This window comes from Pelodiscus sinensis, chromosome 5 (assembly GCF_049634645.1).
Source record: "Pelodiscus sinensis isolate JC-2024 chromosome 5, ASM4963464v1, whole genome shotgun sequence".
NCBI classification, from domain to species: Eukaryota; Metazoa; Chordata; order Testudines; family Trionychidae; genus Pelodiscus; species Pelodiscus sinensis.
Window position 1 is genome coordinate 46,303,125 of NC_134715.1, and position 16,330 is coordinate 46,319,454.

The 16,330-nt window shown below is 34.7% G+C and overlaps 1 long non-coding RNA gene across 1 annotated transcript in view; it reads left to right on the forward strand.

Moving 5' to 3' along the window:
- LOC142829423 (uncharacterized) overlaps positions 1–16,330 on the forward strand; it is a 213,520-nt gene that overhangs the window by 182,762 nt on the left and 14,428 nt on the right. Inside the window, exon 2 of the long non-coding RNA XR_012903824.1 lies at positions 4,175–4,250. This is a non-coding gene — a long non-coding RNA (uncharacterized LOC142829423). The remainder of the gene's footprint in view (positions 1–4,174; positions 4,251–16,330) is intronic.

Below are 16,330 nucleotides of genomic sequence, written 5' to 3' on the forward strand. Positions count from 1 at the left end.
ATACACTTAAATATACTAAATTTAGTTAACTTTTTCTGAAGAAGTGGCTTTTGCTCACAAAAGCTTATGATATTACGAATATTTTGCTGGTCTCTAAGGTGCCTCAGGACTACTCATTGTACTTTAAATATAATACAAGGTTATCTGTTACAAAGAGTTTAATTCTTTGATTTTCGTGAAGTTCTGGGCAATAGTAAGGTACGCTAAAGAATTTACATATTTAAGCCTATGCATACATAAAAGGAAGGTTGGTGGGGTTTAATAGCTTAAGTAGTTTTTTAAAATAGGAATTTAGATTTTAGAAACATGACCGATTGACTATCCTGGACATTGAAGGTCATCCTGTATTGACAGAGCTAGCATAGCACATTCCACAGCAGAAAAAGCTTCATCACACAATATTAGTGTTATGTTTTAACCCTGACTTAGCGGAACCTCTCCATTGATAAAAGGTAAGTTGAGTTTGTTCTCATTTGATCCCTTTTTACCTTTGAGTTTCTTGTTGGTGACAATTGCAAGGAGTATGTGGGATGTGAAAACCTGTCTGCTAGGAGATTAACTCATTTCATTTATGCTACCAAACAGCTACCCAATATTAATTTTCAGTAACTAAAATGGACTGGATTTGAACTGATGACCTAGAGTTGAAAGGCTACAAGGTTTTTTTCCCCCATGTCCCTTAGCCATCCAATCATCTCTGTGTAATATTAATACATTACATTAAAAGCATGTTGTTGCAAAGTGAAGCACTCAAAACGTAGCAAATGTTTGACCCAATGTATGGCCCTAGGCCTTATTTATTGAAAACTGTATAAACCCTGCCTTGAATATAAAACCATTGATTTTTCTCATGGTATTTCTGTAATCCCCTGAAAAGCTTATTTGATTGTTTCATAATCATTAGTGAATTTAACTTCAGAATATTCCTGTTAGTTGAGATGGTATTATATATATTTTTCATACAGGGATTGGAAGGACAGAGGGACTGTTATAGTCAAAATAATGAACTTAGTTTTTGGTGACCAACGTGGGACATTTAGGGCCTGATTTTTTCCAAGTATTTAGCATTTTTATAGCAACTTCTTCTTAAGTTCAAAGCACGTCTTCAATGAATCTGCTATTATGAGTGCACAATATTTCTGCAGATTTTTGACCTTAGATGTCTCATGCTAGGCACCCAGAAAATGAAGAATACACAGTTAGTGACCACTTGTGAAAAACCTGGAGATAAAGAAGGTTGTCCAGCATTACATAGAAATCCTTAGTCTGAGCAATTAGAAAATCTGAAACAGTTCCAAAATGACATTCAACTTTCTAACTATGTGATCTTCCTTGAAATTCCTACAATCTTCTGACTTACTACACATTTTCCATCTTCTGTAACAAACAAAGCAAAGGTTCTTTATACAACAGTTTCCTTTACTGTACAGCTCTGAGCAACATACATTCTGCGTGCTGAATAGGGTAGATTCTAATGGAAAAAATACTATGTGACAATGAAATTAAAGTTTGTTATAATACATATTCCAAAACGGCCCAACTTATTCTTGCATGGGTAACTTTCAATATGAAAGTTGGAGTTTGCAAAGTTAACTTTCAATTTTACGATTTACTTGGTTATTTGGAAGAGCAATTTTGGTATGGCTTTTTTAAACAAAAATTCCTTCATATGGATCCATATTGATCTCTGAAATGGGTCTGGAGCGGGGTTCAGACTTTTTAGTTTAATGATATGGTTCTCTAACACTTGAGCTAACAAGAGTAGCTGGTAACATTAGTATGTTGTGATCCACTGTGTGGACAACTCCTTAGAGGAGAATGACACATACACTTTAGTAGAGGGCTTCACAGCTACTTCTGATCACAGAGCACTGTTGGGAATGAAAATTCTTCTATTTCAGAAGACCAATGTTCTCTAGTGTTTGTAGACTCTTAAGAATCTATCTTGTTTCTGTCCTGTTCCTGTTCCTCTCCTCCTGCTCCTTTCAACCCTCTACCCTACTCCTCCCACCCTTTTACTGCTACCCAAGCTTCCATCACAGTTCTTTGCTCCTGCCTGTCTACTCCTATCTTTCTTTCCAACTCTGGACTCTGCCTTCTTCCTTCTCTGCTAGTAGCCAATTCTTCCACTTCTCCTTTGCAATTCACTGTCTGCCCCCTTTCTCGCATCCAATCATCCCTCTCCTCTCCTGCATCTTCTTCCCTGTCTCCATTGTATTACAGTGTAGCTGCTATTATTTGTATGCCAACAAAGGAGGACTTGAGTGTACAGGAGACATCCCCCCTGCTCTCTATTCCAGTTCCTTCATCGTTGCACCCTCCTCAACTGCTAAGATGAGAAATTGCATGGAAAGTCCTATCCCTGCCATTCCAAGATGGCACTGTATGTGGTTGATACAGGCACCCTTTGGTATACTGAAAGAATGATAGGAAACAACTGACATGAATTTAATCAGGCTGTAATTTTATTATTCAATGTCTGAGACTATCTGACAGATAAGTGTACAGTGCAGGTAACACTATTTATATTTCCTAACTACCCAGGGGGGTTTTACCAGCTCCCCCTTCTTTTTTCCATCCATGTCCTCCAGCAAACCATTGCTGGGACCTTACCATTTACGCACACCCTTCATAGGAAGATTAAGGGGGAGGCTATAAAAATGAGTGACTGGTTCTCTGCCATTCCAATCATTGGATGCCCCAACTGTCCCCATACATTCTTTTAGTAAAGACGTCCTTTTGAGGCCTTTTCTAAGCTACTGTGTACATTTCCTATCGTGTACTTGCATCGGACATTAAATAATGAGTTGTAACATAGAGTCTACTATCCAGTGTGCCATGCATGAGTAAAATCCTTGATGAACCCCCAGTGGGGCAAACAAAACAACAACAACAACAACAAAATAACAACAAAAAATAACTGCAACAAAGTCAGTGTGGTGGTAAAGGGAAAAACTTTCTTTCAACACCTTCCGAAAAAAAGGCAACTAGCATAATTTTCATAAAAGGTCTTGACAAAACCTCGTATTTTATCACCTAAAGGGCAGAGGGGGTGGGCTTTGCTTCATTTAGCCAGCTAGCCAAATACTCTATCCCCCTCCTCTAAAAATTCTGGGCTGTCATTAGTTAGCCCATTTTTCTGCAAATCTCTAAGAAATCTCTAGTGATCATGTCTGAATGCAGATTTGCTGAACCTTATAACTCAGCAGCATTTAAATGAATTTTCATTGGGATGAACATACCTCTCCTTCCCCATTAAAGTTCAAGTCCTTGCTCCAAAGCATGAAGGCTGTAGAACATCTCAATTAAATAGTTGTAAAATTGTTTAATATAGACACATCATGTATTTTGACAAAAGGTCTATGTAATTTGGACATAGCGTCCTGTAAATGAGACGTTTTCGGGAACCCCAATGATAGGGGGCATTAGCAGCTCTACTTATAGAACTTCATGCTCAAAAGCATTTGGGAGCGTGATTCTAAAAACATGAGAATTGATTCATGACTTTTCTAAGGGTTCTTTATCATATTATGGAAAAAAGATTTTGATAGATTTGAGAAAATAGCAGAAATGTTTATATTGCATATATTAACAATATTGCGTCATTAACAAACATATTAGTCTCTTTTGTGGTGTTAGACATATAGTCAGTTGGCATGTGGATTGATGGAATTTCCTTAAAAATGTGATACTTCCTTCTTAAGAACAATGAAGAACATATAAATACAATATCTCTAAGCCAGTAAAATCATGCATAATGTCCCTGAAATTATACTCAGGGTGATTTACTTTTTAAAAATCCTAATGAGGCTATTTTACTATGCTGTTTTAATTGCTACAAATATAAATATTGTACAAACTTTTTTTGTGTCACTTGTAAGGCTGAGGTTTTCTTCAGCAAACATTTAAGATACTTTCTTTTATAAAAACTCTATGTGTAATCAGTTTAGTAGAACAAGTTAATTGGAAATCTCTTCTGGGCTACAATCATTAATTCAGTAATTTAAGCCAGTACAGAAGGAAGCAAATTTAAGATGGATAGAGACCACATAACATACTCTTAAAACAAATGTGACAAGTTCATACCTTTAGTGGGCTTACAACAGTGATGAATTTGGATTGATATGTGTAAAATATTATAGTTTACATTCAGCTGATGTTATTGTCTTTTTAGATATTTAAAGAGGATCCATGCCCATGGAAACTATTCAGATATTATTTCATTCTTGGAATCATCCACCCAAGATCAGGTAACTGTCTAGAATACATTAAATCTGCCTCCATGCATATACATTCGTAAACTAAAACAAGAAGATTTGGCACATTTATTCTAAAGAGTAGTGTGGCAAAGTTGAAAAGACACCTTGGGTCTGTCATGTTTGAGATGTAGCTATTTTTGTAGCTTTGACTAAAATGATCATGCATTATCTCAGTTATAAATTTCTTTAAATTCGAAGTAATTATACTTGTGTAACTCATGATAATGCAGTGTGACTCTTAATAGCTGTTAATGGGAGAGCATAAAGCAGAAGTTATGGTGCATGTACAAAGTTCAGAGACTTCAGTGGCAAGACTATAAAAGTAAGGTCTGTAAAATATTAATGTTTGGTTGATTTAAAAAATTAAAAATGTGCCAACATATTTCACCTAATTCTGTCTGCTAAAAGAATCATGCAATTATATACATATGTAATGTTAATTAATAGAATCATTTGTTAATTAATTGAATAATGATGTCTGAATTCTTTGAGTGTGGGCTCCATTTTATCCTGACCGAAAGGTGACTAGCTTGAATGATTACGTGAGGGGTATAATCATGTCTTCCTCCCTATTCTTAGCCAATTTCTTGTGGAAGATTTCTTTTCTTCACAAATATAACTTTTTCAACTGGAAACACAGATATATAAAAATTGTAATTCATGCTCTAAATTTGTACATTTTGATAGGTTTTAACTTTGAGAGACACTGGTTCTTTTTCAGATACATACAGTGAGTACATTGAAAGATTTTGTTGTGATAGATTTGTGGTATCATGTGTTATCAGTTGAATGAAACCGAAGACCTTTATAGACTATGCTAGTGATATGAGTTCTGAAAACTAGCCCTTCAGCTTCTATCAGCATCATTTAAAATACTGAATGTTTAGAGAAAAATCATATCATAAAGTTGTTCAATCATGCCAGGAAGATTTACTAACAGTAAACTAGTAAAACATAACAAGACTTTGCAAGTTAAAAAAAGTAGCAAAGAATAATGCAAAATATTCTACATACATGCTAGTAATTTGTATAGATCTTGTAATTTACCCTTTTAAAGCAAGAGCATTATGCCATCATAAAACAGATTAACAAGGCATACTGACATTTACACATTGATATACACACTGAGAATAACACATTAGCATAAATAAGACAAACTTTTCAGAGATGAAAACATTATCACAACAAAGAAAGAGAGAAATTGAAGCAGAAGTATGGGGCATTTCACCAATGAGTACAAGTTAAAAAGAATGCCCAGGCCAATAGTAACCAAATGGTAATTTGTGCTCTGCATTCTTCCTTAGAAACACATTAGATATGCATGATCATTAGCACCTTATTCTTAACAAAAATGGGCAAGGACTGAATAAACATAGATGCAGAAATAATTTCTGATTTTTCAAAGACAGCTTTATCACTTAGGAAATCTACAGATGTGTATTCCTTTCATCCAAATCTCTTCCCCTGATTTTGGACTTTTCCATCCAATATTTTTTGTTATGGTGGTAAGGCAGTTTTAGAAGTGAGGAATCTCTTTCTAATTTTTAATTTTTCTACTAAAAATGGTGAAAGATTCCCGTCCAGGAAAATGATTGAAAATGTTTTTACAGTTTCCATTGGTCTCTTCCTGCAGTACCAAGCAGTTGGGATGTCCTTTACTCCTTGATGACAAAAAACAGGTTTATGTTAAATTTGCTCATACATTTTATAGCTACTTCCAGTATGTGATACAATAAAAAAAAGTTTCTTAAGATTTCAAATCTAAAGCATATGAGACCTAGACTTGTAAGGTTCTGAGTACCTTCGGTTACTTTTGGTATTAAGCACTTTACTGGATTAGGCACATTTTTTCTAACATGGTAGCTACAAAAAGACTCAGAATATTGCTTTGCATTTGCTTTGTAGAATTGTTTGTAAAGCAGTAATGAAAACGAGTAGGTAAAGAGTGGTTTTTCATCTATAGAAAGTAGACAAGTGGGCTGTAAACGTTGTGGTCTTTCTTATTCTTGAGGTCCATAAAAACAGTACTTTATTGCTTGCCCATTATTCCCCTTCCATAGATGCTATGCTATACAACTAGACATGCTAACTGCAATTCCTTTGTACATTATCGTTGCCTAGTATTTTGTGCAATATTTTATACTTTCACTGTCATGGGAAAATAAGAAGAGTCTGGTTAACAGTAGAAAGTTTAAGTGTAATTTTCTGTTTGCAAATAATAGTTAAAAATTATCTAGGAAATAATATAATTTCCCATTCAATTGCATTATCCATTTATATCTTTATGCAGACTAAACAATATGATCAGTAACATGGCCAGCAACATTAAGTTAACAACTCTTCCAATAAAACTTAAAAAAACAACAATAGTCCTGTAGCACCTTAGAGACTAACAAAAAAAAACAAATACCCCCCCCCCCCCCGCCAAGAGAACTCATGATACCAGCTATATATATCTTTGATTAGTCTCTGAGGCTATATCTACACTGCACAGTTATTTTGGAATAAGACATTCTGGAACAATAGTTATTTCAAAATAGCTTATTTCAAATAGCACATCTAAAGTGCAGGGAAGCCTCAAAATTAGTCTAAGGCAGGCTTCCCTAATATAGACATTCTATCTTAGTTTAGAGCCCCAGGAGGAATAATTTAAAATGGCAGTTATTCTGAAATGACTTTTCTGTGTAGATACACCTTGAGTGCTATAGGACCATTGTTGTTTTTTAATTTTGTTTTTAGTTATAGAAAAATGGTTAACCCTCTGAAACTCTTCCAATAGTTCAGGGATAATTTTAGGAATTTTATAATGTGAATTGAGGTATTTAATTAGGTAATTTCACAATACAATGAATTAGTTTACTGACAATATTTCACAGAGAAATCAGTCATGTGCACAGTTAGCTATTAAATGTTTATTTTTAATTCGCCATAACGTACAACATACATTTATGGCTTCCTGGGTTTAGTCTCACCTATCAGAAAATAGCTGTTCCTTGTATACTGAGTCTACTGATTTTTATTATATTGCCACAGAACCATTAAACTTCACATGTTCTATGTTTGATAAGTCTTTTAAAAAATTCTCTGCTATGAAAGTCTTAGTTTAATTAAAAACTGTTCGGTGCTGAAGCATACTATATTAGCAAGTATTGACTATTCAATAAATGCAGGACATTGTACGACTCCTCCCTTATTTAATATATCAATACAATGTTTTACTTGAAAATCTAGTGGTACACACAGATAATTTTGCAAAATGTTTACATTACTGTCTTTTAATTATTTAAATTCAAGTATTTAGTCTAATATTACTTATTAGTCTAAAGACGTGGAAAACTATGCATAGTATAACAGAAATGTTTAAAAGTATAAAAAGATAAATGACTCACAAATAGAAAATAACTAAAAATAAAATAACAATCATTGAAGTGTACTATATGGGCGGATTAAAGCCATCTTTGCAATATTGTAATGCAAAGATCTTTGAATCAAGTTGATGTCATACTCATGTTTTCCTAATTAATTTAAGTGCTCATAAAATAAGAAGAGACTAATGGAAATCTGAATTTGTGATATTTTGTTTTCTAAGCTAGTACACTGTGTTTTCAAGGTCTGGGATAGTGGAGGACTCCAGTTGTGTCCCTCATTTTGCACTGTACTTTTCATACATGTCAACACATTCTGGTATGGTCAAAACAATTTATTTCCTTATAGTTTCTGTCCTTAAACATTTTGCAGCTGAAATAATTGAATAAATACAGACCTGTTTATGTTTTTCATGCATAAGTCCTTCTCCTATGCCATACACTTAAAAGTAGCTCTAAGGGGTTGCAGCAAGCGTGTTAGATTTTACCTAAGGTTTTAATAGTAAAAGAACATCCATATGTCATTTTGTTTCCAGAAGCAGATAAGGCACTCAGCTGCATTCTTTAATGCAAATCCCTCTAAAACCTTATATGCTATTAGTAGTCTGCTAGTTATTTGATGAAAGAGAAAATTAACTTTTCAAAGAGCAAGTCAAAAATAGCAACTGAGTCTATTACACCGACCAATTCAATATTCTGCACAATGAGATAGTGTTTCTTTCTACTCATTATGCTCAGTAAAAGCAATCAACAGAAGCCTGAAATGATAATTGTACAGAAATGAGATCTGATTAAAAGTAGAGATCGGCAGGTATTGAAATACCCAATCTATTTCTGTAAAACGAAGAGCAAATGTTGTACAGTGCAAGTGTTCCGTTTTTTGGCTGAGTATAGTAGACTGATTCTATTCTTACTTTACTGTAGTATAAATCAGGAGCAGCTCCACTGATGATAATAAATTCATACTATGGTAGAAGTGATGTAATTAGGATGAGGCACAAGCTCAGAATATTCAGTATGAACAAATTCCAAAATGAAAATGAAGGGTCTGATTCTTTTTTCCCCTTACAATAATATTATTCCAACATCACTCCAGTACATTCTTTCACTTGGGAAAAATCAGCAATTTAAATAAGAGAAGAATCAGGCTGTAAAAGTATGTTAGGTTAGCTCATATAGACTGTAGTTGCTATTTTTCTGAAATATTTAAATGTTATCATGTAACTGTAGTACTATAGAATCCAAGATGTTGTAATGTCACAAAATGCTTAAAATACATAATAAATATAATAGCTCAGATACAACTATTTAGTATCATTTTCTAAATAACTACTTTGTGGAAATCAGCTTTATCATTTGTATATACTTGTTCACATTCTGGCAAGTTTCATGTAGGTCAAAACCTACTACGCTGTTGTCTCAGCATGTTCAAGGTTAATTTGATCAGTTACATATTCACTTCTAACTTGTCAAGTAGTGTCTGCTAAATATAGAGAGGGACGGAAAGATTCATCAGAGAAAATGCAAATCTAAAGCTGTAGTATATGCAACTATTGTCAGGTAAAGAGTAACTTGATACAGAATGTCTTCATCTTTTACTGGAGAGGGACTTCCCCACGCTCCAAGTTGTAAAGAGATTCCGTTGTTGTTGTTTTTTCCAAAGATGCATTCTGTAAAGGGGAAAAATGCTATGTCCTTTTTAGGAGATACATTACCTTTGTTCTTTCTCAAAATGTTTCTATTCAGTAAACTGACTGCAAAAATATTGGTGGTTAATGTATGAGTATCAGTGATTCCATATCAAGATATCAAGGTATTTTGTGTGATGGTCAAACTTATCCTGAAATCTGAAAATCAAGTTGAATCTTCCCTTTTTCACGTTATCAGAAATATAGATTCTGTGGGCCAAGTTATATCCTTAGGTATGCCTACACAACATTGCTTTCAGCTGATTCCTGTATACAACATCACTTTCTGAGTATGGTTGTTCTCACGAATGATCATTGAAGTAAAACTTTAAAAAAGCCTTTTATTAATACACAAGAAGGAATAGAGTTAAAATGCCTTCCTCCTGGCTTTGCAGACCAACACAGCAAAATAGTAAGCAACATTTAATCAGACAAACATGTGATCAGACCTTCATCTGAAAACAGAGTCAGAAGGTTTGATGAATAAAAATGAGCCATTTGCACACAGTCACATTTCAGAGTAGAACTTCACTCCCTTGTAAGAAAGGTCATTCTGCCTGTTCTTTTTATCCGGAAAAAAAAACATAATCAGAATTGTCATGATGAAATTTGGATTTAAAACAGTAAAGAGATCTCCTTCTTAAAAAGAAGAAAACCAATAGGGAAAAAGATAAAATGGCTGCTTTTGGTAAAATATGGAGCATTACTTAATGAAAAAGAGAAACAATTTAGATCATAGTTTCAGTATTTTGGGACAAATGCTGCATAAAAGGATAGCAAAGAAATAATCAGATACTTTGATTGAAAGAAATCTTATTTACAGTGCTGAAAATGTTATGGTTTCCACATGAACCAGGTGAGATAGAGTATAATAATTTAATAAAAATGCTCAAAAAAGATTAAATGCTCAAAACACCGTATAATTGAAAAGTATGTGTTTCATCCAAGAAATCAAATAGAGTAGAAAAATATCTCTGAATACATAGCCAATCATGCAATTTCCATTACTTATAGTTTTGGTAACCTTTTGCTAGAAATCTGAAAGATTGCACTGATTTTGGAAGAAAAGACACTGAATCCAGGGGCATTTGAGTCCTATTTTAATCACAGGAACTCACTAAGGGTACATCTAAACAGCAGGGCTAACATGAAATTAAGCCATGCAACTTCAGCTACGTCAATTGCATAGCTGAAGTTGAAATAGCTTATCTTGGCTTTAGCTCTGGCTACACAGTAGGAAGTCAAAGAAAGAGCACTCTTCCTTCAACTTCCCTTACTTCTTGTAAAATGAGGGTACGGGAGTTGGAGTAGAAAGTCCTCCAGCTCAACATTATTTCAAAATAAAGTTTTGTAGTGTAGATGAACATTACGTTATTTCAGAATAGTGTCAATTATTCCAAAATAATGCTGCTGCGTAATAATGCTGATGCTCCCTCCCTCTCCCTCCAACTTCCCTGATTTCACAAACTCGTATGCATATCTCCTCAACTTTTATTTCAAACTAACCCTATTAAGCATTGTAATGATTAGCATATTTTATAAGCAGTAAAACAATATTTTAAAAGATGTAAATGGATATCTTAAAAAACATACTATTATAATTTTACTCTCTGCTTCCAATTTTCTTTCCAATTTTTGCTGCAATCATTTTTTGTATAATGTCAACGGTGACTGTTTGAAATTTCTCAGAGGTTGAGAATATTGGAAGTGGTCCTGACAGAGATGAGTTAGCAGAGTACAGGGGAGGTCAGTGATGCAGAATAAATGCTGTTCTTTACAAAGTTGCAGGAATAAAAGAATGTTTTCCATAATATTTATTGAGCACAAAAAATGTATAGTGTCCTGTACAATATATCAAGGTATGACCTCTGCCCCAAAGATTTTTAATATGAGAGAGATTAATGATGCAATACATACCTAGAGAAAGTCTATTTATCTTTCCCCATATATATATATATATATATATATATATATATATATATATATATATATATATATATATAGTACAGTACATGTACATTTTAATATAATGATACATTTTTATTTTGCATGTTTGACTGTTTCAATTACACTAAATCCAATTATTCATCTTAATTGTGAAGACTTTTAACATCACAAATATTTTCATACAGTTATCATTAAAAAGAAAAGTGAAAAATGTCACAAAAATATGTGGCAGATAAATCCTTTCCATACACCACAACATTACAATGATTTGAAGAGTGGGATGGGTACCAATTAAAACCTGTACCAGTGATAGCTTTGAGGTCAGATAGTTTGTGACCTTCAAAGTCTAAGAAATAATAATTTTATACCCCTGAAATGGGAGAAGATAGCCTACCTACTAATAGTTTATAAATCACTTGCTTCTTAGACTGACTAATTCTGAGAAATTTTCTGTTTTAGTCCAGTGTTGACATTGTCCCTATAACCGGAATATGTGATGCCTATCACAGGCAATATGACTAGAATGTATTGAACCATACAAATATGTACTGAAACTTCTTTTAAGGCATTCTTATACGTTTCTAAAATGAGTAACTAGAGTTGTTTGAAAAATGGGATGTGATCTTTTTCAAAAATTTTAAAACTTGACATTATTGGGGGGGAAATTACTAGTTTTATAAATTAGTCTATTTTCTAGCCATTGTACACCTAATCTCACAGTAACTTAATATATACAGCTTTATAGGAGGAAAATATGAAAAGTAAAATCTATATGTAAAAACTCAGTAAAATATTTCTAACCTTTTTCTCTAACATATGTAGTTTGTAACATATGTAGAATACACAATGTGCTGATGTAGTATAAAAGTTATACAAACTCTCAACTTGGCTGGCTTGTGTAAATGTAATAGGGGAATTCCAAACATGGTCAAATTAATTTTTTATACTCTACAATCTCTGTGTTCTTCCTGAATACAGTGTGTTCACCTAAAAAAGTTTCTTTTTCTTTTTTTTTTTAAGTTTCTAGAAGTTCCAGAAATATTACATCCTGAAAGTTGAAAATTTCATGATCTGGAAGATTCTTGCAGAACACACATGCACACGCACACGCATAGTTTCCTACAATTTAGATTTGATCAGAAAGCAGTACCCTCTAAATTATGTATACTGTGTTAATATATCATATTAACACATCAATAAAAAAATTCCTTTCCTATTCTTGATGAACATTAATTATTTGAATAACATTTTGCTTATTTATTACTTGAATATTATTACAAGCTCTGTCATTAACAACTGTTAAAATGAATAGCTTCATTGGAAATGTTAAATGTTTTTAGATGTGTTTTGTCTATCATCAAGTAATGTATTTTGTCTATCATCAAGGTTATCAAGTAATAATACCCATAGATGCCTCTCACTCTGATTCCTTGTTTCCAGCTCTACAAAAATGCACAAAAATAAGATTATGAAGGGACTAAACTCCATTCTTTCACTGAAATAAGTAGTTTTAAAGTGATATTTCTGCAATTCCACAGCTTCCTAATCAACTATCTTTCTTTCTTCTTAGGTCCTCAATAGTAGAAATACACATTTTTAGAGTTGTTCACTTCTGAACCATTCAGTGTACCTGTATTCTCACTGAAGAAGAATTTTGAAATTGAAGCGAAAGACTAAATTCAACCCACCTCCTACTTTCTGCAGCTATGGATTATGTATAAATATGTGTGTGAGTGAAAAATAGACACTCTTCATTACTGGTTGCAAGGGACATAGGAAGGATATCTGTACATCCTAGCAGTCCATAGCTACCAGAATAGCTCTTTGAGTTGCAACAAATTAAAGTAAACCTCAGACTGCTCTGCTTAGGCTAGTGACTGCAAGAGCATGTTTACTCCAGCGCTAATGAGGAGGTTATTGAAAGGTGACTAATTGACATCCTCACTTCTATATTTCCTGCCGAGCTGCCTCAATCTCAGTGCAGCCCAGGAATGGGATTCTTAAGTTTCTACTCAAAAGTTTGTTTCTGGTTTTAGTGTGAATCAATAGCTAGCCTTCTGGATTCTAAAACTGGCAGTCTTAGGTCAGCACCTGCAAAGCTATATGGTATTTTTGTTCCTGGATGCCTCAAAAATACATATTGTAATTTGATTCCTTTGTAAGAATGCTGAAGGATGCATGTATTTGTGGAGAAGTGCATTTTAAAGCAATAGGAAAGCCTACTGACCGCCCATTCACAGCAGCCATTTCAATTTGCCAGGCCAACAGCCAGAGGTGTCAGATTTTTCTTTCGGGGGATTTATGTTCTTCAAATAATTCATACTGGGGCAGGTAATTGAAAAAATAGTTGACTTATTTGGTTTTTTAGACTTTAGGTTCCTGTTCCAGTTTTAACAACCTGTGGCGGACAAGCTAGCCTTACAAATCTTTAATTTTTAGTTAAAGATTTGAATACCTATGGCAGAGGTGGCCAACCCGTTACAGACAGAGAGTCAAAACAGTGGTGAATACAGTGCAAAGAACGAAGGGAAAAAAGTTGTTGAGGGAAAAAAAGGCCCAGCCACCACCCTTTTAAGAGCAGAGCAGGCATTGCCTTTTAATGTGGCCATTTTGAAGGTGGCCATTTTGAAGTTTGCACGGGATGCCGCGACTCTCTCTCTGTCTCTTTCAGACAGAAACACACTGCCATGAGCCACAGGTGTGGGAGCCGCAATATTTTCTTTGAAGAGCCAGTTGGCCACCCCTGACCTAGAGCATAATGAGTATCAGATAGTGGGCTACAATCATGGGTGTGGTACAATCCCTTTGCCTTGCTTACAAAAGCCTGTGCAAACATTGCCAAAATCCTCCAAGTGTAAGGGCTGCCCTACAATGGCATAAAAACAATATAGGAGGATACATGCCACACACGGTTTTTGTTGCTAGCATAGAAGAGAAAAAGGGGACAAGCTCAAAATATGCGTACATTATGTTGTGCTGCTCTTAAGCAATATTTTGGATACTTTGACTTATGCTCTAATGAAAGTTATAACAGTGTCGTTCTGTATAGCGTACCCGCCTGCCCCAGGGCAGACAGTCAAAAAGCAAGGCAGAGACCCCAAATTGGTTGTATGTTCTATAATTAGATTCCATCAGTTTGGTAACAATGTGCATTCCTGGAGTCACAGGCAGACTAGATTACTCAAAGGAATCTGTCTGGCCACCCAGACAAGCTGGATTTAGTGTGAAATGGTTGCTTGGCTCAGAGATCACAAAATAGGATGTTGCCAGTCTCAAGAGGTCAGTCACTTACCCAGATCTTAGGTCTAGCATCAAAGGTAATACTGGTAGTTAATACTATAGTAAACAGTGTGCTCGTCCCTGGAGGTTCGGCCCTCTGTCTCTATAGATCAATAAACCTTTGCCATATATTCTTCTGAAAAGCAAAATGTAGTTGGTTAACAGATCTGCACTAGACAAAGGACCATGTTTTCCTCACCTGTAAGTTACTTCTACTGTACATGGAAAGACATTGAGAATGTTTTTAGATATTACATAGCTTGAGGGATCTGTTTAACAAGGACAATTCTTATGCTAACAAGTTAGGGAGAAGATGGTAAAGGTTTATTTGTCTATATTGACCTGCCTGGTATACATGGTTTACACAATTTTTTGTCATAATTTCAGTGAATATTAATAACTCATAATAAACATATTGTTTATGATACTTCACAAGGCATATTCTGCTCAAGGATATTTACAGTGATGTGAAGGGTGAATATGTAGATGTGAATACAGAGGCTACTTAGTGTCCCAGAGGTACATAATATTTCAAAGCATTGCTTAATCAGTCTCTCCTCAGGCTTAAAGGAAAGGTGAAAACAGATTTATAAGGTGGAAAATAGATAAAGGGAGCAGAATTGATCTGGTATTAATATATTTAGGCTTAAATCATCCCTTTCCATGGAAAGTCATTTGGAGGTGGAGGGGAGAACTCTGTGTCCTTGCACAAGTTTTTTTTCCTGATTCTCCCACTGGAAAATTTGTTTCCCAGTAGTAAAAGTGGGAAGATTGTTGTTTCATGATTTAACATGTTACAAGGTTTTGGTCAAACATGTTGTGGAGATATATGATCTTTACACAAATGCCCAGTTCCTAATCAGCAAAGCACTGGGGCATAAGCTTAAATGTATTAAATGTGCAAGTGCTTTGCTGAATGGAATACATTTACGTATGTGCTTGAATGCTTTATTTTAAAGAGGAATTTTGGAGCATATATTTACATATCACATAAACCGACCCATCTGCAGAAAACTATTCATTTTCATGTGGCTTTTCTGTCAGGATGATAGGAGAAGGATGGGCATGATCTCTGTGCAAAGAGTTCAGAATCCAAGTATAAAGTGTAGTTGAAACAGCACTAGTGACCACACCTATGGATATTTTTCCCAATAGACAATATAAAAATATTGTGGGTAAGTTAAGGAGCTAACAAGAGATGTGAAGGATAACAAGAAAGTTTTCCATAGGTATATTAGTAACAAGAAGTAGGTTAGACATGTTGAGGGACCTTTACTGAATGGAGAAGTCAATCTACTAACAGAAAATGTGGAAAAAGGAGAAATACTTACTATTGGGGGAGGGTTGCCTCGATATTCACAGAAATAATAATTTCCTATGCTGCTACACTGCACTGCACAGCATCACATGAGAGGAGGTGAACAGCTATCAGAAGTAAAATAAAACAGGTTACAGACTATTTAAAAAAGCTATGGGGCCAGTTCTAATGAATGCAACAGTGCTGACAGAATTGGCTGATGTGAATTGCAGAGACATTTGCCATTATCTTTGAAAACTTCTGGTGATTAGGGAGATCCTGCATGATTGGAAAAAGGCAAATGTGGTGCCCATCTCAAAAAAGGGAAGATGAACCTGGGAAACTACAGACGGGTCAGCCTCATCTTAATCCCTACAAAAATCATAGAGCAGATTCTCAAGAAATCTCTTTTGCAACACTTGGAGGTGAGGAAGCTGATCAAGAACAATCAACATGAATGCATCAAGGACAAATCATGCCTGACCAACCTAACTG